The 25523-nt window shown below is 33.8% G+C and overlaps 1 non-coding gene across 1 annotated transcript; it reads left to right on the top strand.

The window, feature by feature from the left end:
* The first annotated feature begins 9131 nt into the window (after positions 1–9131).
* LOC125995447 (U6 spliceosomal RNA) lies at positions 9132–9237 on the top strand. Its single transcript, XR_007490973.1, has one exon. It is a non-coding gene; the product is annotated as a U6 spliceosomal RNA (small nuclear RNA).
* The last annotated feature ends 16286 nt before the right edge of the window (positions 9238–25523 follow it).

The raw sequence follows: 25523 nt of genomic DNA, 5'->3' as shown, positions 1-25523 counted from the left end.
ATTGTTATAACAAAGAAGCGCATATATACAATTTCTTAGTTTTCTTATTCTATTATTATCTCTCAATTATTATTATCTCTCAATTGTAGTCAAAATTCTCCATCTAGACCATTCTTATATATATTTAAAAGGGTTCAAAGTATGATGTGCTAACTCTTAAAGAGAACTTCTCTCTATGTCACTAAATGAATATTTTACAATATATGAAGTTTTACTTAAAATTTCAGAATTAAACTATGGAATAATAGAAAAGCACAAATTAAATTTTATTTTATAAGATTAGAAGTCTTTTTTTTAAACTAGAATTTAGATTCACTCATAATAACACATAATACAAAATAATACCCATGAAATATACATAATAAATTGAATGTATATGTTCATCACAGTACTGTATCCAATGCATCAACACAGTGTATTACATAATGAAAATGTTCATTACAATAATGCTGTGAGCATAATAATAAGTAAAATATTATATGAAGAAGTTGTTAGGGTTTTACTAGTGTTTAACCTGTGGTATATTTACTATAATAAAATATCAATTAATATTGACTACAATGGTAGACACCTATATATACATATAGAATATAGGTTTTAATTATCAAGAATTGCTTTGTGTCACCAGAAAAGTTTTTTTTTCCTTAGTACACTATAAATTCAGATGCATTAGCCTATCTCCCCCTTCATCCAAAACAAATAACTTTATTATTTTCTTTACCCTAATGATTTTCAGATACATCATTACATGTAGTAGTATTCAATTAATTTTACCTTTTGTAAGTAAATGCATTCTACTTTATATATATCATTTTTGGTTTATCTAGCTTTATTCTCCTGAAAAACATTAATTTTCACCCTTAATTTTGTACATTATTATTGATGATGCAGTCATAAAAGTATCTTATAAATATACATATATATGCCTATAATTACATTCCTATGAGTGAAATCAACGGGTTACTGCTATTTGTGTATTTAATAAAAAATTGCCACACAAATCTCTGTGAGGTTATATTTTATCTTTATTTTTTATTTAGCCTTTATAATACTCCTTTATCTTGAATGATATTATTGAATTTAAAATGTTATATACTTTTCTAAAGGGTTTTCTACTTGATTATTTTAGAGTGTTACTTTGTATTTTAAAATTTCTGTTTTGTATAGAATATTGTTATTCTTTCAAATATTATTATGATTTTATATAAAGGATACATGATTATTTGTCTTGAGCAAGAAAAAGATAATAAGACAAATTTAGATTGATTTTCAAAAACCATAATACATTACTTAAAATAAAAAAATGGGTTTGCATGAAATTAGCTTCCCTACTTCAGTTGAAATTTAGGAATAATCTATATCCTACTTTTTTGGGGAAAGATGGGTCACACTTGGTGTGACATAAATGTGTGCTCATGAATCACTCCTGAGAGTGCTTGGGGGACCATAGGATATATAGGGGATCAAACCCAGGTTGGATGTCTGCATGCAAATAAATGAATGCCCTACCAGTGGTAACATCATTCTGCCCTATTTTAATCCTCTTTCTAAAGAAAGTTTTTATTTAAATGACTTTTATGTCTATTATATTATATATTATAATTTTATTTTGTTAAACATTTTAAATATATTTTGATAAGTCAAATTATTTTTAATCGCAACTAATTTTCAAACTATTAAAATATGTCATATAAGTAGTTTAAACTATAAACACATTTACATATTTTATACATTTAGCTTTATATTTTAATTCATAAAATTTTTCTTTTTAATTTATTTTTGTTTTATATTTTCCCTAAGTAATATGTTTTGGGGCCCGGAGAGATAGCACAGTGTTGTTTGCCTTGCAAGCGGCCGATCCAGGACCTAAGGTGGTTGGTTCAAATCCTGGTGTCCCATATGGTCCCCCGTGCCTGCCAGGAGCTATTTCTGAGCAGACAGCCAGGAGTAACCCCTGAGCACTGCCAGGTGTGGCCCAAAAACCAAAAAAAAAAAAAAAGTAATATGTTTTTTATGTTTTTACTCGGTAAGCTTGGTGGGTTTTCTCCATTGTTTTTTTTTTTTTGTGTGTGTTTGTGTGTGTGTGTGTGTGTGTGTGTGTGTGTGTGTGTGTGTATGTACTCTCCCTGTGCTATAGGTGAGTCCTTTTAGGTGTTGAACAGGCTGACTTTGCTCTCTTTCTTCTCTGCCAATCTTCACCAAATAACAAAAAAGAGTAATTGTGAGTAGTGTATGATTTGCTTTGTATATGTTTTAAATGACATCTGAATATGCTGAAGATTTATGCTTAGGTTTGTGCTCAAGGATCATTTGTGGTGAGGTTTAGAGTACAATATATAGTAAAAGATACTAAGCCCACATACACTGAATCCAAGATAAGCTAGTTTACTCACTACATTAGCTTTCTAGTTTCTATAATCTAGTGTCCTTCTATGTATCATGCATTCCCTCCTCCTGCTATTCTGAGATCATCTGTTATTTGTCCTTCTGATTCACTTTACTAAACATTCTATATTCCAGCTCCATCTGATTTTCAGTAAAAACAAACACATGGTTTTATTGGTGGAACTATATCATATCCCATATTGTATATATACCGAATTTTTATTAGCCATTCTTCTGTTGTTGGGCACCTAGGGCAGGGTGATTCCATATCTGAGCATATATGCTGAATGCTGCAATGAATAATGCTATGCAGATGATATTTTGAAAGAAATTTTTTGTGGCTTTGGATAGATACCAAACAGTGAAACTATGGAAGTATGTGCAGCTCTGTTCCTACTATTTTGAGAAATCTCCATATTATTTTCCACAGGGGTCAAACTAGAAAACATTCTCACAGGCAGTGAATGTAAATTTCTTTTATAGCACATATAGACAAAACCAGAATATTCCCATTTACTAGTTTTACATCATATATTATTGTATTGATTTGACATTTTCTACTAATAGTTAATTGGGAATTATGTTTTTTTCATGAGTCTTTTTTTCATGATTTTTCATGATATTTTTTCATGATTTTTCATGATATTTTTTCATGACTCTTTTAGCCATATATTTGTCTTCTCCACAAAAATGTTATTTTTTCCTTTCCCTAAATTTATGGGATTTGTGGAGATTTCTCTGTTGTTTTTAACCAAATAAATTCTACTTTGTTGAAAAAATTGCTATAAAATATTTGATAAATTATATAATTTGGAAAAAATTCATTTGTTTTATTAAAAATTGCCACATCATTATTTAGAATTCATAAAAATACAATGTGTTAAGCACCTTATGAGCAATTTTTAAAGAATATGGCATGCATTTGTTACATGAAATGTAGTATTTCTGTAACCATTAATATTATTGGATATTGGAACTCCACTTTGATGGATTCATTAATCAATTATTCTGAGACAATTTTTAAGTTAAAAAATCATTGAATATAATACATTGTGAAATAATATATCAAAAAATGTTCAGAAATAGGATCAATCAGAAGAAACTGAAGTTTGTTCCTCTACTGTATTGAGCATCAAATTAAAAATTAAATAAACACAGCTGCAGGTAAAATATGTACCACAGTTTCTTTGGCCATTCGTCTGTTGAAGGGCATCTTGGTTGTTTCCAGAGTCTTGTTATGGTAAATAGTGCTGCAATGAATATAGGTGTAATGAAGAAATTTTTGTATTGTATTTTTGTGTTCCTAGGGTATATTCCTAGGAGTGGTATAGCTGGATTGTATGGGAGCTCGATTTCCAGTTTTTGGAGGAATCTCCATATCACTTTCCATAAAGGTTGAACTAGATGGCATTCCCACCAGCAGTGTATAAGAGTTCCTCTTCTCCACATCCCCGCCAACACTGTTTGTTCTCATTCTTTGTGATGTGTGCCATTATCTGTGGTGTGAGGTGGTACCTCATAGTTGTTTTTATTTACATCTCCCTGATGATTAGTGATGTGGAGCATATTTTCATGTGTCTTTTGGCCATTTGTATTTCTTCTTTGTCAAATTGTTTGTCCATTTCTTCTCCCCAATTTTTATGGCATTAGATGGTTTTTCCTTGTAAAGTCTGTCAGTGCTTTGTATATTTTGGAGATTAGCCCCCTATCTGATAGATATTGGGTGAAAAGTTTCTCCCACTAAGTGGGTGGCTCTTGTATCCTGGGCGCTATTTCCTTTGAGGTACAGAAGCATCTCAGCTTAATATATTCCCATCTGTTAATCTCTGCTTTCACTTGCTTGGAGAGTGCAGTTTCCTCCTTGAATATGCCTGTAATCTCAATGTCCTGGAGTGTTTTGCCTATGTGTTGTTCTATATATCTTATGGTTTCTGGTCTGATATCAAGGTCTTAAATCCATTTGGATTTTACTTTGTATATTATGTTAACTGGGGGTCTAAGTTCAATTTTTTGCATGTGACTAGCCAGTTGTGACAACACCACTTCTTGAAGAGGCTTTCTTTGCTCCATTTAGAATTTCTTGCTCCTTTATTAAAATTAGGTGATTGTATGTCTGGGGAACATTCTCTGAGTATTCAAGCCTATTCCACTGATCTGAGGGCCTCTCTTTATTCCAATACCATGCTGTTTGGATAACTATTGCTTTGTAGTACAGTTTAAAGTTGGGGAAAGTAATTCCTCCCATATTCTTTTTCCCAATGATTGCTTTAGCTATTCTAAGGTGTTTATTATTCCAAATGAATTTCAAAAGTGCCTGATTCACTTCTTTGAAGAATGTCATGTTTATCTTTAATTCTGTAAAATGCTTTGGGGGAGTATTGCCATTTTGATGATGTTAATCCTGCCAATCCATGTGTTCATTTCTGTGTGTCTACTCTTATTTCTTGGAGCAGAGTGTTATAGTTTAGTTTGTACAGATCCTTTACATTTTTAGTCAAGTTGATTCCAAGATATTTGAGTTTGTGTGGCACTATTGTGAATGGGGTTGTTTTCTTAATGTCCATTTCTTCCTTATTACTATTGGTGTATAGAAAGGCCATTGATTTTTTTGTGTTAATTTTGTAGCCTGCCACCTTGCTATATGAGTCTATTGTTTCTAGAAGCTTTTTGGTTGAGTCTTTAAGGTTTTCTAAGTAGAGTATCATTTCATCTGCAAATAGCGAGAACTTGACTTCTTCCTTTTCTATCTAGATTTCCTTGATATCTTTTTCTTGCCTAATCACTATAGTGGGTACTTCCAGTGCTATGTTTAATAAAAGAGGTGAGAGAGGCTAGCCTTGTCTTGTGCCAGAATTTAGAGGGAAGGCTCTTAGTTTTTCTTTATTGAGGATAATATTTGCTACTGGTTTGTGGTAGATGGCCTTATCTATATTGAAAAAGGTTCCTTTCATTCCCATCTTGCTGAGAGTTTTGATCAAGAATAAGTGTTGGACCTTATCAAATACTTTCTCTGCATCTATTGATATTATCATGCGATTTTTATTTTTCTTGTTGTTGATGTTGTGTATGATGTTGATAGATTTATGGATGTTAAACCATCCTTGCATTCTTGGGATAAAACCTACTTGATTTTAGTGGATAATCTTCTTAAGGAGGCATTGAATCCTACTTGCCAGGATTTTGTTGAAGATCTTTGCATCTGCATTCATCAGAGATATTGGTCTGTAAGTTTCCTTTTTCATAGCATCTCTGTCTGGTTTAGGTATCAAGGTGATGTTGGCTTCATAAAAGCTATTCGGAAGTGTTCCTTTTTTTTTGATTTCATGAAAGTGTCTTGCCAGTATTGGTACTAGTTCCTCTTGGAAAGTTTAAAAGAATTCATTAGTGAGCCCATCTGGGTGTGGGCTTTTGTTTTGGGGCAGATATTTGATTACTGTTATAATTTCATCAATAGTGATGGGGGTGTTTAGATATGCTACATCCTCTTCATTCAACCATGAAAGACTATAATAATCCAAGAATTTATCTATTTCTTCCAGGTTCTCATTTTTTAGTGGCATAGAGTTTCTCAAAGTTGTTTCTGATTACCCTTTGAATCTCTGCCATATCAGTAGTGATCTCTCCTTTTCATTCTACACAAATCCTCACTGTTCTCACCAGTGTCTTTCCAGAAATAGATGTTAAATACAATTTATTTTACCTAATTTATCACTTGTAAAAGTTCAAGACATTTATATAGAAGACTCATTCAGCTATTGTTTTACCCCCTGAAAAATGTTACACAAAATCACCTCATACTTTTTAAAGAGAAAGCTTTAACAGTGATATTATTTCATTTTCCTTTTCATTGAGCAAACATTGGCTTACCAATGTTACCAAAATTGTTTAGGCTTTTGATGATTACAAAATTATCACATCACAATATTACCAAAGTCGCCATAATCCTCTACAACTATCTAAAGGACCCACGAAATCCATTCTTTCTTGTCCTTGGTCATCTAAGTTCTTTCATCAAAATCTAGGAATCTGGTTTTTGGATATATTCTATTCCCTTTCTTTGATGATATAGCTGGTATTTTTCTTTCTCTCCCTCACCTCAATTAACATGCTACCTTCTAGTTCAGTGTTTGTTTTAATGATAAATGCTCTCAGAGTGGAAAAGCTTTTTGACTTGTTGTAGTTATATTTGTTTGTTTTGTTTTTGTGCACACTTGCCACCATAGACAAATACCTGAGGACACATGGATTGTTATTTTAAGTTTTTGTTTCATTTTTGGGCCACACCTGGCAGTGCTCAGAAGTTACTCCTGGCTCTGCACTCAGAAATTACTCCTGGCAAACTCAGGTGAACATATAAGATACGGGGATCACACCCAGTTTAGCCATGTGCAAAGCAAACATCTACTTGTGCTATCACTCTGGCCCCTGAAGTGTTTTTGCTTATATTTTATTTTGTATATTTTATAAATATGAACTTTTAATATATTTTAACTTAACTTTTGAGAGTGATGTTAGATAGTAGTTCATTTTCTCTCTTACATATATCCAGACTATTTTCCTAATATCATTAGCAAAGGAAAATATTGTCCCTCAGTTTTATGCATATATATTCATTTTTCAATAATTAACTGTATATACATATAATAATTTATTTCTATAATTTCAATACCATTTTACTAGTGTGAAGGTCTTCTTATACTCCAATGTCACATTATTTTTATTTCCTTAGTTATATACAATAACTTTAAAGTCAATGAACACTATGTCTTTTATCTCCACAATCATCATTCTTATTAAGTTTGTTTTGACTATTGAGTTTTATGATTTAAAATTACTAAATGGGCTTTATGTCATTAAAAGTTTGATAGTGATTAAATTACATCTATTAAATTATGTAATTTTGGTAGGATGATCATTTTAACAAAATTAATGCTTCCAATCCTAAACACAGCATTTATTCTTATTGTTAATTGTCTTCTATTTCCCTTAATTATGATTCACATTTTTGTGTAAGTCTTTTACCAACATTTAAAAGGTGAAACAAGGGCCGGGTAGGTGGCGCTGGAGGTAAGGTGTCTGCCTTGCAAGCGCTAGCCAAGGAAGGACCGCGGTTCGATCCCCCGGCGTCCCATATGGTCCCCCCAAGCCAGGGGCGATTTCTGAGCACATAGCCAGGAGTAACCCCTGAGCGTCAAACGGGTGTGGCCCAAAAACCAAAAACAAAAAAAAAAAATAAATAAATAAAAGGTGAAACAAATTAGTTTTACTGAAGTTTGAGGTAAATGCAAGTGATATATAGGTATAGATATAGAGATATATTGATACATAGATAGATATCTACCTATAGATTATAGGTATGTCTATCTATCTATAAAGATATATAGGTGTGTCTATATATATTTATACATATATAACTATAGATATATAAATACACTTATATATAGATTATATATTTATATATATTATAGGTATGTATTAACATAATTCAAGAGAGAATACAAACTTCTCTAATGTGGAGAAAAGAGAATTTTTTGGATGATCATACACAATATTTTCATAGAATTTTATGCCTGGAATTCACTATATCTATAAAAGTTAATCTGGTTGTTGTTACAAAAATTCTTGCTAATTCTTTGATATTCTTATTGTAACCTTTAATTTATTTTTTCTAATAAGGCCCACCTTTCAAGTGGTACCTCAGTTTTTCCATCTCCAAAGAGTTCAGAATTTGCATCTTAAAATGATATGTTTTTCATGCTTTTGATAACTATATGGCTAGATAATATCTTGTTATTTTTTCTTAATTTTCCAAACTTATTACCAAGTTATTCCTACCTATTTAATGAAAACATTTCTCTTCTAAAGACTTCAGCCCTCTTAAATATTTAAGGGGTACATGGTTCAATATCCATGCATAACAATTACCTTCTAGTAAATGGCTGCCTATATGATAAAAGTGTATCTATGCTAATTTTGGTAGTAATGAGATGCAGGCAATGGCTCAAAATCTTCCATCTAAAAAGGAAAGCAGATAGGTAAATGCCAATGTTTTGAAAGCATTAGGCTCTGGATTCCTCCAGAGCTTTCTTTGGCATTGGTTTAATAAGAAGATAATGCCCAGAAGATAATTTTTTCTTTCTTTCGCAATCTGAAGAGTCTCCTGTAAGAGGAATGGTTAATTTTTGCAGTTAATGTCACCTGTAAAACACTATGTTAATTAGTGTTAATTAGCAAGGTCTGTTTCTGCAATGGGTTATTGCAATAGAACCATTCATCTTCTATCAGTCTGGTCATTGATGGAGGTAGATGGGATTAATTTTATTTTAGAGAGATAAAGCCAACTAAAAATTCCATTAAGTTGTTTAACACTGGGTTCTATGATATAATCTTGGTCAATTACCTGCTATGTAGGCAGTAGTTAGTTCAATTAGAATCTATTTTTCCAGATTTTTTTTTCTTTTTTTGGTTTTGGGCCACAGCCGGTGACGCTCGGGATTACTCCTGGCTATGCGCTCAGAAATTGCTCCTAAACATTCCAGACTTTTAATAAGAAGACTCAACTACCTGACTAAATTTTAATGGGGTTAATTCTCTATTTGGGCTAACTTAAACAGGTTTTCCAAAATTTTGAATTGCCTGTTGCATCTAGCTTAAATTTGTAACATACTTAGTTAATTTTAAACTCTGAGTCTATTATGAAATATTTCATTAAAAGGGACTATAATAAAATAGCTCAAAAAAGATTAGTGCTCGCTTCGGCAGTACATATACTAAAATTGGAACATATAAAGAAGATTATCGTGGTCCCTGCACAAGGATGACACGCAAATTCGTGAAGTGTTTCATATTAAAAAAAAAAAAAAAAGACTAAACTGAAGTTTTACCCCAGCAGCTATTTTTTTTTAATCTGAGAAAGGCTATAGGCAAGAGTGAGATCCAATACTCAAAAGTTTTTTGGCACATTTTTTCTCTTCTTATGGGAGTGGTTAAAAATTTTCACTTTTCTTAATAACTTGGGATACCAAGCAGTGTGGAGTTAACCGATAATAAAATTTAAGTGGAGTGATTTTATAAATAAAGGAAATTCTCATGTCATTCTTTAGTGGCCTGACTAAGCCAAATCTAGGAATCATGTCCTTATGTGAAACATCAGACACTTCTCTGGATTTCTCAGTGCAAATTTCTACCCACATAGTTAAGGCATCAATAAGAACCAATATATATTTTTATTCTGTGCTCTTAGACATTTGTGTGAAGTCAAGCTGCTAATTCTCCCCTAGGTATGTTCTTCAATGCTAAACAAATGATGCCGGAAGGAGACTTAATTTTTTTTTTTTTCGTTTTTTGGGCCACACCCAGCGGTGCTCAGGGGTTTCTCCTGGCTGTCTGCTCAGAAATAGCTCCTGGCAGGCACGGGGGACCATATGGGACACCGGGATTCGAACCAACCACCTTTGGTCCTGGATCGGCTGCTTGCCAGGCAAACGCTGCTGTGCTATCTCTCCGGCCTGAGACTTAATATTTCTAATGGGTTCATTAATAGCATATAACGTACAGACTTAAATTACTTCCCTTAATTTTGATTAGCCTTTTCCTGTGAATGATAATTTTTACTATAGCTAAAGCATTTCTTTCTTGGACCATAGAGAAATTACAATAAGCGAGGCACTTGCCTTGCATGCTGCAGACTCAGTTTCCATCCTCAAAACCTGTATGGTTATCTGAGGGCTGCCAGGAATGATCCTTAAACACAGGAGTAAGCCTTGTGTACCACTATGTATGGCTCATAAAAACAAAGACACAGGTCTCTTAAATAGCAGGCAGAATCTTAAATAAGCTGAAGAAAAATAATATATTTTTGTTCCCTAAAAAGTGACTCAAAATAAATTCATGACCACAGATTTATCAAAAATACTCACCAGCTTCAAAATGCGGTTTTTTGGGGGTGCGCTCCTTAGGTCTCTGAGGAAACCTTCGGGGATTCAGAAGCACAGTTTTAGGCAGACAGAGATAGGAGTTTCCCCCCGAAGTCCTCAGAGTGAACAAAGGCACAGCGGGGCAAAATGATCCCGCAGCCCCAGAATGTAGGCACTCACCAGCTTCAAAATGCAGTTTTTTGGGGGTGCGCTCCTTAGGCCTCTGAGGAATCCTTCTGGCTCAAGAAGACTTTTTACTCTTATTTCAATGCATTTCTATTTCTGACACATAAAAATGATAATATTCACTTTCAAAATTTCTCAGATTACAATTTATTTTGACAAACATTTGAAATTATGCCTATTTCCTTCTCTGAGTTGAAATATAAAAAAATTAAAAATTAAAAGAATATATAAAAATATAAAAAATTATTATTTGCCCTTCAACTAAGCCTTCTTATACCTATGGTCAAATATTCAACTACTTTTTATGCCTGGCTACTAACATGCTCTTTTCTTTATTATTTTAATGAAAAATTAATTTATCATAATAATTATTACTTGCAAAACATTATAGAAATTTATTGGAATATAACATACAATGAGAAAAATCTGTGTCTCAGATATTCAGTTGAAATCAGTTTCAATAAAATCCTTCAGACATTACTATAGGTAATATATTTGCACTGACATATTGCAGGATTAAGTGGCTTTTTCTACAGAGTCTCTATAACTTTTTTACTCACTCCAAAAGAACATTTCAATGGAAACAAAATGGTTGCATAAACTCCATTTGCCTCTTCTCAAAATCCCTTTATAGCTGCTTTTGTTCATTTAAAAGTTTAACATCAGATAAACTTAACATTCAATCTTCATTAAAAACAATTTTTATTAACATCAAAGATATAATATTCTCTACATCTCTATCAGATTGAATCATCAAATTAGAACTCTTTAAAATAATAAGGTATAGTTTATGTTTTCATAATTATAATTATATATGCTTTTTTCATTGATTTTTTAAAATTCTTACAAACCAATATTTTTATGAATTAAATAATACTATAAGAAGGGCCAGAGTGATACTCTAGTGGGTAGCACACTTGACTTGCATGTGGTTGATCAGAGTTTGATCCCCAGTATTTCAGAGTCCCCTGGGTCCTACCAGCAATAGGGGAATACCCAGCAGGAAACCCTAAACTCTGCAGCATGTACCCTAAAAATATAGAAAATAAATTAATGAAAATAGACAGCTCTAATTAGGTATATGTATCTTTAAAAATATTTGATAACTTTAATAAAAACAATTTAAATATAAATAATTAAAATGAAGTTGGGAAAAGATATAAAGATAAAGATAGAATAGGCACAGGCTGACCAGGTTAAATTTTAGAGTTGCATGTAGTTTCCTGTGTACCACAAGTACTGAGCCTTAAGCAATGAAATAGGAGTAAGCCCTGGATACCACAAGATGAAGCCTCAAGATAAATGAAAATAATAAAATTATATCTTAAATTAATCATAGAAGATACATAATTTTTATAAATTTTCTCTTAAGTTGAATTAATGCTGCAAAGTTTATTAGCATAATCTTTAAAATTATAGTGAGTATTACCTACTTCTTACTATTATTTTCTCCTCTTCTTCCTCTTTCTCCTTTGTTCTCTATTTACCACTCCCTCAATTCTTATTTCTCACAACTTCATTTTTCTGCTTTTATTAAATGTACTTTTTGCTTTGTGTTTGTGGTAGGGGTGCTTCCAATCAGACTCAGGAGGCTCAGAGGTTACTCCTGTTAATACTCAGCCAATTAGGCCAAATGCTTAATTAAAGAATATGTTCATTTAGTCTCACTTGGGTCCATTATACCTGGGAAAACAGAATTAAAATAGCTACATTTACACTCAGACGCACTTGGTGGGGTGTGTAGTATCTGAATAGGCATGCCCTATTTTCTATGTCATCTCCCCAGCCTAGACTTCATTTATTCTTTTACTGATAATTAGTGCTTCAGGATATTTATATATTGTAAATTATTTTATTCAAAAAGTCAAAGGATAGCAGGTGTTTATTTACTCATACGCTTATTTATTATTGTTCCAACAGACTAAGACCCCAGGATTCTTATTTTGAAGAGTGCTATGTAATTTTGCTTTTTGACATCACTTCAGATTCCAAGGTCTAGAGATTTGTGAGAAGAGTAATAAATTATCTAGGTCCTTGAGGCAAAAGACAGCTTGAGCCTTTTTACAGTTGAATTAGATCTCTTAGTTTACAGCATATAAAATTGTCCTAGTACTAAGTATAATCATGAAAAATTCTCCACTATGGGAAAGCATTGTGGACTAGAATTCTGTTGTATATCAAGATTAGTGCAAATTATACCATTTACCATCTACTGAAGATGATAATTACAGGTATTAAGGGTAGATGCTAGATGCTACAAGTTCTAAGCAGGATACTGCAGATTCTGACCAAGATGCTGCTGAAAATGTAATTTATTTCTTCTAACTTTAGTCTACTTAGATAGTGTTTTGCACAGTAGTATATTGTGACTAATGAGCATTTTAATAGCACATTACAAATTAGAAAATTAAAAATAGAAAATAAAAATATATATCATCAATTTAAAAAATCAGACATATGTTCTTTCTGTGTTAATTAAATCCTAATAGAGAATATTTATTATGATCATCATAATACACTTCTGACTATGAATATATTCAGATGAATATTTGTTGGTACTTAAAAGTTGGCTTTAATTTTACATTGTGTTCCTATATTTAACTTTTTTTTTCCTTTTGGGTCACACCCTGTGACACTCAGGGATTACTCCTGGGTATGCGCTCAGAAATTACTCTTGGCTCGGGGGATCATATGGGACTCCAGGGAATCAAACTGTGGTCCAACCTGGATAGGCTTCATGCAAGGAAACACCCTACCACCCTGCTATCACTAATTCGGTGATAAATTTCTATTCAAAAAATATGTAAGCATAGTTAAGAAAAGTCTTATCAAACTTAATGACTTTCTAGAGCAGAGGTTCTCAAACTTTTTAAATAGGGGCAGTTCACCATTCCTCATACTGTTGACGGGCTGTACTATAGTTAAAAAAAAAAGTGAACAATAAGGAGCTTTGGGCTGTAGTTTGAGAACACCTGCCCAAGACTGAGAAAAGGAAATGAAACACAGAAAGAAGGGGAATTAGAGAGTGCTGTGCAAATCCCACACATGCACACTTCAGCCTGGTATGATCTGGCCAGGGATAAGCCAGGTGCTAAGCAGAATAGACAGCAGCAGCAAAAACACTTGGCTGGCCTGATTAGTGTCCTAAACTGGGCACATGGGGTCTATGGGCCATAGTTTGAAAACCCCTGCTAGAGCTCTAAGTAATATGAGTTTTGTGATTAATGTCTTTGAGTTTTTATGTAAACATTCTATTATTTCTTCTACTCTCCTTTTTTTTTTCTTTTTGGTTTTTGGTTTTGGGGTCACATCTGGCATCGCTCTACGCTCAGAAATCGCTCCTGGCAAGCTTGGGAGACCATATGGGATGCAGTGATTCAAACCACTATCCTTCTTCATGCAAGGCAAACACCTTACCTCCATGTTATCTCTCCAGACCCTCTTCTACTCTCCTCTCTCTCTTTCTCTTTTTCTCTCTCACTCTCTCCCCTCTCTCCTTTTGTGACATTGTGGTTTATACTACTGCAAATTAAGGAGTTCTATGAATTTCCTAATGCTGGATCATAAGGAAGCTCAATTTCCAGTATTTTAAGGAATATTCATATTGTTTTTTTTAGAAAGGTAGGACTAGAGAGTATTCCCACTAACCGTTCTCCTCACACCCTTGCCAGCACTGGTTTTTCTTGTGTGTTTTTTTGTTTTGTTTGTTTTGTTTTGTTATTTTCCTGATGTGTGCCAGTCTCAGTGGTGTAAGTTTATACCTCATTATTGTTTTGATTTGCATCTTCTTTGATGATTAATGATGTAAAACATTTTTTTCTTTTCCCTTTTGGCATCTGCATTTCTTTCTTGAGAAAGTATCTATTCATTTCTTCTCATTTTTTGATAGGATTAATGTTTTTTTTTTCTTGTTAAGTTTGGTCAGTACCTTATAAACCTTAGGTATTAGATCTTTATCATATGGGTATTGGTTGAGTAGTTTCTCCCATTTTGAGGGTAGTCTTCGTATTCCCTTTGACATTCAGAGGTTTCTGAGTTTATTGTAGTCCCAGATTTTTTGGGGGGGGTCACACCCAGCCGCGTTCAGGGGTTACTCCTGGCTTTAGGCTCAGAAATCGCTCTAGGCATTCTCAGGGGACCATATGGGATGCCAGGATTCAAACCACCGTCCTTCTGCATTAAAGAAAAACGCCCTACCTCCATGCTATTTCTCTGGCTCCTGTAGTCCCAGATTTTTATCTCTGTTTCCACTTGCTTGGGCAGTGGGGTTTCCTCCTTGAAGATGTATTTAGTCTCAAATATAGAGTGTTTTACCTATAGTTTTCTCTATGTACTTTATGGTTTTAAATTTGATGTAAAGATCTTTAATCCATTTTGTTTTCACCTTTGTGCATGGTTTTAAAGAGAGGTCTGAGTTAAACTTTCTGCATGTGTTTGACCAGTTTTCCCAACATCACTTGTTGAAGAGGCTTTCCTTGTTCTATCTTATATTTGCTGCCCCTTTAATCAAAGATTAATTGATTGTATAGCTGAGAGTCAGTTTCAGAATATTCAAGTCTATTCCATTGATCAGAGTGTCTGTCTTTATTCCAAAACCATGTTGTTTTAATTATTATTGCTTTAGAGTACAAAATAAAGTTGATGGAATTGATGCCTCTCATCTTCTTTTCCCAATTATTTATTTAGCTATTTATGGGTAATTATTGTTACAAATTAATTTCAGGAGTATTTGATTTACTTCTTTGATATATTTCATGAATATCCTAGGAAGGGTTGTATTAAATCTGTACAATGCTTGGGGAAGTATTACCACTTCAATGATGTCAATCCTCCCAAACCATGAACAGGATACTTGTCTCCATTTTTTCATCTCTTTAATTAAGTTGACTTTAAAGTTCTTGATTTTTCTGAAGCACAGTTGTGAATGCATTGTTTCTATAATGTCTTTTTGTTTTCTTTCATTATTTAGAAATAAAAACCCCATGGATTTTTGGGGGGTCGGACCACACCCAGTGACACTCAGGGGTCACTCCTGGCTCTGCACTCAGAAATCGATCCTGGCTTAGGGAACCTTGCGTTCAAGGCAAATGCCCTACTGCTTTGCCATGGCTCTGGCCCCTAAAATCCCCATGGATATTTGAGTTATAATTTTGTAAACTACCACTCTATTATAAAAATCTGTTGTTTTAGAAGCCTTTTGGTAGAGTCTTTAGAGTTTCCTGAATATAGTATCATGTATTTATATACCATATTTTTCAAATCTATCAACAATTGTTTTAAATATTTTGTTGCCCCTTCATTTAGTGTATATATATTTAGGACTGTGATATCTTCCTGTTGTACATATTCCTTGATTATTAAGAAATGTCCATCTTTATGATCATCTTTATCTGTTGTAATATTTTAAGCTTAAGCTTAAAGTCTGTGTTGTCTAATATGAGTATGGGCACATCAGCCTTTGTAAGGGAGTGTTTGCTTGATGATTGTCCTCCAACCTTTGACGTTGAGTCTGTGTTTGCTCTAACTATTCAGATATTTTTTCTTGTAGTCATAAATATGTCGGATTCAACATATTGATTTATTTTGTCACTGTGTGTCTCTCTCTTTCTTTAATCTTTTTGCTAATGTTCATATTCTACATCAAAAGAGTAATATTTTTAAAGATCATATGATCTACTTTTTTGAGTCAGGTTTTATAAACGAATGTTTTATCAATGTTATTATGTATTTATATATTACATTTATTTAAGCAAAAGGATTACAAACATGTTTGTAATTGGGTTTCAGTCATAAAACATAAACCCCTTTTTACCAGTTCAACCTTCCCACCACCAATGCCCTCATCTTCCTCCTGTATGTCTTCGAGACAGGCATTCTATTTCTCTCATTCACTACCATTGTCATGATAGTTGTTAGTGTAGTTATTTCTCTAATTACATTCAACATTCTTTGTGGTAAGCTTCATATTATGGGCCAGTTCTTTCAGCTCTCATCTCTATTGTCTATGGGTATTATTAAAATTACATTAAAAAAAATAAAAAAAAATTTAAAACAAAACAAAAAAAATATTGTTTACATTGAGAAGTAAACTATAAGTCAAAGTGTTGAGCCTTTTGAAGGTAGTATGTCTTTATTATTTGCTTGATTTACAATTTTCAATGGTCTTTTCTCTTTTTTTCCCTACCATTAACGGTTTAGCTGTGTAGTTTACTTCTGTGTAGTTTAGTTTGAATTAACTAAGTTTTGATTTTGAAAACTATATTTGTTCTGTGGCTTGCTTCTGTTTCTTTTCTCTCTTTTCTGTATCTGGAGTCCTGATTATATTGAAATGCTAGTATATCTTATTTTCTTTTTGTATTTTATACATCCAATGTTTCAAATAGATGTGTTTTGTTGTTAAAAAAAAATTCTGTCTTTTATATTTCTTAAATCCCACATGAGACTATCTGTGTCTGTCTCCCTTATGTGTCTCTTAATTGGTGCATTTAGTCCATTGACATTGAGCCAGATGATAATCATAGAATAAAATGTCATCTTATTGTAGGGTTTTGTTGTGTTTATTTATTTGTTTATCTGTTTATTTGTTATTTATATGTTTATTTGTTGTACCTTGACCTAGAACAGATCCTTCAGCTCTTTTTTTAAGGTTTTAGACTATAAAGTTTCTGAGCCATTGTTTCTCTGTAAAGTATTTATTTGGTAAAGTACTCATTTTATTTTTTGTCACTACATTCCACCACCTTCAGGCCTTGAGAGTTGCTTGTGATAAATCTACTGTAAAATTAAAGGATGCCTATTTGTATATAATTTCCCTTTTTATCATTCTGCTTTCAGTATTAAATCCCTATCTGTGGTTTTCATCATTGTGACTATTATGTGTCTAGGGGTGCTTTTTTTTTGGATCTCTTTTACCTGGTACTTCGGGCATCCATAATATGGTTGCATGCATTCTTTAGTTCAGAAATTTTTCAGTAATGTCATTGGCTGTTGATTCTTTATAGGGGTTTTCTTTATGAGTCTCTGGAATACCAATGATTCTGTTGGTCCAAGTGGTTTTATTGAGTTTATCCAAGAGTTCTAATGTCTTCTGTGGATTTTTAGGAGTTTTTTCCTCTCTGACTAGACTTTTCACTGTTGGAATGTTTTAACAAAAATTTTATATTTAATTGATATAATATCTGTTATGTTTTTTATTATATAAAATACGATATTATTATTCATATTTCAATTAGTTATTGAGAAAACTTTAGATGTTCGGTATACTTAGTAGTGGCAATTTCAAAGATATCCCATTTTTCTATAATTAATGATTTTGACATTTACTTAAAAAAATATTGGTGACACATTTATTTCAATGTTGTCCCATGTATTATTTTGTATCACCATCCAATTTGTAATAGCTGTAATAATTGGTACTGATATTTAATATTATCTCCTTGATTTATTATTTTACTATATTAGGTATATACAATTTACTTACACGAAAATATTACACATAAATTTGTTATCTGTGATTATTCCATAAAATTTTAAATTTCAACATTTATAAATATATTACAAATATAAGAATATTTCAATAGAGAATTTACATCTATATCCCTCTACTTTGTGACATTGTTTGTATTACATATTACAAATTTTATAAATGTTAAACATTCTTCCTTAATAGTAAGATATATTAAAAATCACAATAATAGAAAAGCAGCTATTATTTGTATTTGATTTAGATTTTTTAATGCTCTTATGCAGACTTAAATTTAATTTGTTGTATTTTATTATGTTAATAACTTAAAAATACCAATATAGTGATAAGAAGTTATCATTTTGAATAAAGTGTATCCTTTTCCTATATATTAAATTTTCACTGTATAAAGACTGTTTGGGTGACAGTGTGACAGAATACATTTTGTTTTTCCATTAATAGAATATAAAAAAATCTCTCTCCTGCCTTGTACCATTTAAAAAATTCTGCTATCAATTTTACCATTAACAATTTACTGAATTATTTAATTTAACTGGCAGATTTATTATTTTATATTGAATATTTGACTATGCTTTTGACATTGTTTTTTATATTTACTTTGTTTAAACATAATTCTGTTATTTGTCTAGGACTTTATATTAGTAATAATCAGGATTTTTCTTTAAGAGACCAAGTAGTAATTGTTTTACATTTTTTGGTCTATAAGCTTTCCATTTAGTTTTCGTTTCCCACCTCAAAACTTTTAAGATAAAAACAATGATGAACAGATAGAGAAATATACAAAACATGCTATTTTGCCATATTTAATTTTACTGTGTTCTCTCATTCCAATTTCAGGTATGTTTTGATCAGATCACATGTTGTTGCATAGGTGAGAAAGCTATATTATTTGAATTTGTGTTTATTTTTTTGTAATTATCTTCTATACTTTATGTTTTGGATTTTTTTTACACTATTTGGTGTCTGTTTTTCTGATTATTTTTACATAATGCGTTTTAGCTATAATCTCCCCCCACCCTTTTATTTGTGATTATGTGATCACCTGGAGCCACTCATTCTATACCGCAGTGCTCACATGCTTACATCACAGTGCTTGAAAGGGGTGGCATGGTATGATCGTGGATGTTGTATGCATTTGGTTGTAGTGTACCTAATATTTTACATATTTTTGTGGTCCCAGGCATAACAAGTGGCATTAACACTGGAATAGCATTCTGCATGTGGGATTTTTCTCAGCTTGTATATCTATCATTATATAGATTCTTCTCCAGCCACTTCTTGACTAACTTTTGAGACACTTTTGGGTTATTCTTGTACTGAACACAGCCAGAATTGGCAGCTAATGTCCTACTTTGCACTGTATTCAGTAAAACTAACAATTTTCATAATTAAAGACATACATTATTAAACATTATAGAAGCAGAGTGAAACTTTCATAATTAAACATAATGAATGCATAATAAAAACATATTACCTATGTTTATATTCTTATAATCAGTATGGTAAATTAGACAGTAGAGGATTTAATGTATTGACAAATATAAAAGACACAATTTTTAACTTTATATTAAAATTTCAGCCAACTGAAAAATTGTGAGTGCTGCCTGTGTGTATCTGTCAACTGTCCTGCTGCATGAACCTTTGGGAGTGGGCCAAAAAGAGGCTCCAGAACACTAGCTCTCCCAGAGGCCCATTCTAGGGTGGGAATGCCAAGGAACTGCTCCATAACGTGAAAACCAGCTATAAGCAGTACTTTGCAGAAGACAGGTCCCCTGTTTGTGACATCAGGCCAGGAAAATCTACAAAACTATGCCTGCCCAGTGGTGCCCGACTGTGAAAAATTGTGAGTGCTACCTGTGTGTGTCTGTCTACTGTCCTGCCCCGTGAAACTCTTGGGAGTGGGCCGAAAAGAGGCTCCAGAAAACTCGCTATCCCAGAGGCCAATTCTAGGGTGGGAACACCAGGGAACTGCTCCATAACATGAAAACCAGCTATAAGCAGTAGTTTCCAAAAGCCAGGTCCCCTGTTTGTGACGTCAGCCTGGGAAAATCTACAAAACTATGCCTGTCCAGTGGGGCCCAACTGAAAAATTGTGAGTGCTGCCTGTGTGTGTCTGTCTACTGTCCTGCCATGTGAACTTCTTGGGAATGGGCCAAAAAAAAAGGCTCCAGCAGAACATGGACGCTCTGCTTCACTAAGTGGTCATGTGCTCTTTCGAAGGAAAGAACACCATCACAACAAGAAATAAAAATCGGGCCGGGCGGTGGCGCTGGAGGTAAGGTGCCTGCCTTGCCTGCACTAGCCTAGGACAGACCGCGGTTCGATCCCCCGGCGTCCCATATGGTCCCCCAAGAAGCCAGGAGCAACTTCTGAGCGCATAGCCAGGAGTAACCCCTGAGCGTCACAGGGTGTGGCCCAAAAACCAAAAAAAAAAAAAAGAAATAAAAATCACACTAAGAACTGTGCTGGATCACTGAAGCCCAGCATTTCTCTCCACACTGTCTTCTCTGCTGCGTGCTCGGGCCTAAGATTTGATGCTGTGTGAGGCGTCATCCACGGAGGACTCCCCTCACTTGGAGGCAAGCCAACCCAGCCATAAAGGGCGAAGCTAGAGGAGTGTGGCTGCCTACATCATTTAGCCAATAAATAACACCACAACATGTAGAAAATACCACAATACAAGTGTGACAATGGAGAAAAAATGCAGGCCAGCATCAGACATAGAGAATGAAGATGATAATTATGATCACCAGATAATAACCAACCAACTAATCAACCTCACAGATAAAGACTTTTGACAAGCAATATGGAAGATTATCAAAGAACTCAAAGAAACCAAGGATTGAGTTGAACAGAACACTAATAAGAATCAAGAAAATATGAAGACAGAAATCACAAAAGTCCAAACTGAAATAACATGTCAACTAACCGGCCTGAAAAACTCAGTAAACGAAGTGAATGACAAAATGGATAAGCACTGGGACAGGGTATCAGAAGTGGAGAAGAGTCTTGGTGCTATGGAAGATGAGATGCATAAAAATTCCAAACAGCAGGAGAGATTGGAAAAAAAACTTAAAGCAAATGAACCCAGTGAAAAAATTGTCAAAGAATGGGAACAGATGAAAATAGAAGTCTATGATAAGCTCAACAGAAGCAACTTAAGAATCATCGGAGTCCCAGAAACCGAGGAAGAAAATTTCCAGGAAGAATCAATGGTCAAGAACATCATTAAAGAGAAACTTCCAGAGCTAAATAATATATGTAATCAAATCCTGCATGATAAAAGAGTACCAACCAAAAGATACCCAAGAAAAAATACCCCAAGACACATCCTAGCCACAATGATGAATCCCACCGATAGAGACAGAATTCTGAAAACAGCAAGATCAAAAAGGGAAATTACATTCAAGGGAGCATCCTTGAGATTTACAGCAGACCTGTCACCAGAAAGCAATGGTGGGATATTGTGACAAGACTGAATAAAATGAATGCTTCACCTAGAATACTGTACCCTGAAAAACTCACTTTCCAGTTTTACTGAAGAATACATGGTTTCACAGACAAAAAACAACTCAGAAACTTTACAGATTCAAAACCAGTCTTAAGAGAAAAACTGAAAGACCTAATTTAAGATAAGACTAACCAAAAGACACACCACATTTCATTATAAAGATAGCATTAATCCCCAGGAGAATTCTTTCTCTCAATGTCAATGGACTAAATGCACCAGTCAAGAGACACAGAGTGGCTAAATGGATCAAAAAACTCAATCCAACCTTCTGCTGCCTACAAGAAATGCACTTGAATAGTCAAAACAAACATAGACTCAAAATAAAAGGCTGGAAAAAATTATCCAAGCAAACAACACCAATAAAAAAGCTGGAGTGGCCATACTAATATCAGATAATGCAAACTTTATACTCAAGAAGGTTGTAAGGGACAAAGATGGACATTTTATATTAATCAAGCTGTATGTAGAACAGGAAGAAATCACTCTCCTAAATATATATGCACCGAATGAGAGGCCAGCAAAATATTTTATACAATTGTTGACAAATCTGAAAAATAATATCAATAACAACACAATAATTGTGGGGGACCTCAACACGGCTTTGACAACACTGGATAGGTCAACCAGAATGAAACCCAACAATAATATCCTAAACCTGAGAAGAGAAATGGAAGAAAGAGGACTAGTGGATATATTTAGGACACTGCATCCCCAGAAACCTGGATAAACTTTCTTCTCCAATGTATATGGGACATTCTCCAGGATAGACTACATGCTAGACATAAAATATACCTCCGTAATATCAAGAGGATAGAAATTTTGCAGACTACCTTCACTGATCACAAGGCTCTGAAATTATTTGTGAATTCCAAAGGGACACAGAAGAAAAACTTTAACACCTGGAAGTTAAACAGCCTCATACTGAATAACCAGTGGGTCCGAGATGGAATCAAGGAGGAAATCAAAAGGTTCCTGGCAACAAATGACAATAAAAACACAAACTATCAGAAATTATTGGACACAGCAAAAGCAGTACTGAGTGGAAAATTTAGAGCTTTGCATGCACACATCAGGAAGGAAGAAGGGGCTTACCTGAGTAGCTAATGACACAGCTAATAAAACTAAAAAGTGCTCAACAAAAGGACCCCAAAATAGGGAGACAGTTGGAAATAACAAAGCTGAGAGCAGAAATCAATGAATTGGAAACTCAAAAATCAATCTGAAAGATCAACGAAAGCAGAAGTTGGTTCTTTGAAAAAATAAACAAGATTGATAGACCACTGGCATAACTAACAAAAAAATTGAGAGAGAGAGACTGGATAACTCGTACTAGGAATTAAATAGAAGAGATCACTACTGATATGGCAGAAATTCAAAGAGTAATCAGAAACTACTTTGAGAAACTCTACGCCACTAAAAATGATAACCTGGAAGAAATGGATAAATTCTTGGACTCTTATAATTTTCCAAGGTTGAAGGAAGAGGATGTAGCATATCTAAACACCCCCATCACTATTGATGAAACTAAAACAGTAATTAAATGTCTGCCCAAAAACAAAAGCCCAGGCCCAGATGGATTCACTAATGAATTCTTTCAAATTTTCCAAGAGGAACTACTACCAATCCTGGCAAGACTCTTTCATGAAATTGAACAAACGGAAACACTTCCAAATAGCTTTTATGAAGCCAACATCTGCTTGATACCTAAACCGGACAGATATGCTATGAAAAAAGAAATTTACAGACCAATATCTCTGATGAATGCAGATGCAAAGATCCTCAACAAAATCCTGGCAAATAAGATTCAATGCCTCATTAAGAAGATCATCCACTATGATCAAGTAGGTTTCATCCCAGGAATGCAAGGATGGTTTAACATGCATAAATCTATCAACATAATACACAACATACAAAACAAGAAAAATAAAATCACATGGTCATATCAATAGATGCAGTGAAAGCATTTCATAAAGTCCAATGCCCATTCTTGATCAAAATGATCATCAAGATGGGAATGGAAGGAACCTTACTCAATATAGTTAAGGCCATCCACCACAAGACATAGACAAATATTATCCTCAATGGAGAAAAACTAAAATCCTTCCCTCTAAATTCTGGCACAAGACAAGGCTGTCCTCTCTCATCACTCCTATTCAACATAGTACTGGAAGTACTCGCTATAGCGATTAGGCTAGAAAACGATATCAAGGGAATCCAGATAGAAAAGGAAGAAGTCAAGCTCTCACTGTTTGCAGATGCCATGATACTCTACTTAGAAAACCCTAAAGACTACCAAAAAGCTTCTAGAAACAAAAGATTCATATAGCAAGGTGGCAGGCTACTAATTTAACACACAAAAATCAATGGCCTTTCTATACACCAATAGATATAAGGAAGAAATGGACATTAAGAAAACAACCCCATTCACAATAGTGCCACACAAACTCAAATATCTTGGAATCAACTTGACTAAAAATGTGAAGGACCTATACAAATAAAACTATAAAACTCTCCTCCAAAAAAGAAGAGAGGGCACATGGAAATGGAAACACATATCTTGCTCATGAATTGGCAGGATTACCATCATTAAAGTAGCAATACTCCTCAAGGCATTATACAGATTTAATGCGATCCCTCTAAAGATACCCATGACATTCTTCAAAGAAGTGGATCAGGCACTTTTGAAATTTGTTTGGAACAATAAACACACTAGAATAGCTAAAGCAATCATTGGGAAAAAGAATATGGGAGGAATTACTTTCCCCAACTTTAAACATAATGACAAAGCAATAGTTATCAAAACAGCATGGTATTGAATAAGGACAGGACCTCAGATTAGTAGAATAGGCTTGAATACTCAGAAAATGTTCCCCAGACATACAATCACCTAATTTTTAATAAAGGAGCAAGAAATCCTAAGTGGAACAAAGAAATCCTCTTTAATAAGTGGTGTTGGCACAACTGGCTAGCCACTTGCAAAAAATTGAACATAGACCCCCAGCTAACATCATGTATGAAGGTTAAATCCAAATGGATTAAAGACTTCGATATTATACCCGAAACCATAAGATATATAGAACAACACATAGGCAAAACACTCCAGGATATGGAGACTACAGGCATATTCATGGAGGAAACTGCACTCTCCAAGTAAGTGAAAGCAGAGATTAACAAATGGAAATATATTTAAGCTGAGAATCTTCTGCACCTCAAAGGAAATAGCACCCAGGATACAAGAGCCATCCACTGAGTGGGAGAAACTATTCACCCATACCCATCAGATAGGGGGCTAGTCTACAAAATATACAAGTCACTGACAGAAATTTACAAGAAAAACCATCTCATTCCATCAAAATATGGGGAGAAGAAATGGACAGACACTTTGACAAAGAAGAAATACAAATGGCCAAAAGACACATGAAAAAATACTCCACATCACTAATCATCAGGGAGATGCAAATCAAAACAACTATGAGGTTCCACCTCACACCCCAGAGAATGGCACAAATCACAAAGAATGACTATAAACAGTGTTGGCGGGGATGTGGAGAGAAAGGAACTCTTATCCACTGCTGGTGGGAATGCTCTCTACTTCAACCTTTATAGAAAGCAATATGGAGATTCCTCCAAAAACTGGAAATCGAGCTCCCATACGATCCATCTATACCACTCCTAGGAACAAAAAAACACAATACAAAAAACTTTTCCTTACACCTATATTCATTGCAGCACTATTTACCATAGCAAGACTCTGGAAACAACCAAGATACCCTTCAACATACGAATGGATGTACACGGAATCTATTATGATAAGTGAAATAAGTCAGAGAAAGAGAGAAAAACGCAGAATGGTCTCATTCATCTATGGGTTTTAAGAAAAATGAAAGACATTCTTGGAATAATAATTTTCAGACACAAAAGAGAAAAGAGCTGGAAGTTCCAGCTCACCTCAGGAAGCTCACCACAAATAGTGATGAGTTTAGTTAGAGAAATAACTACATTTTGAACTGTCCTAATAATGAGAATGTATGAGGGAAATGGA

This window comes from Suncus etruscus, chromosome 17 (assembly GCF_024139225.1).
Source record: "Suncus etruscus isolate mSunEtr1 chromosome 17, mSunEtr1.pri.cur, whole genome shotgun sequence".
Taxonomy (NCBI): domain Eukaryota; kingdom Metazoa; phylum Chordata; class Mammalia; order Eulipotyphla; family Soricidae; genus Suncus; species Suncus etruscus.
Note: the sequence above shows the minus strand (reverse complement) of the source record. Positions and strands in the feature narration are given on the sequence as shown.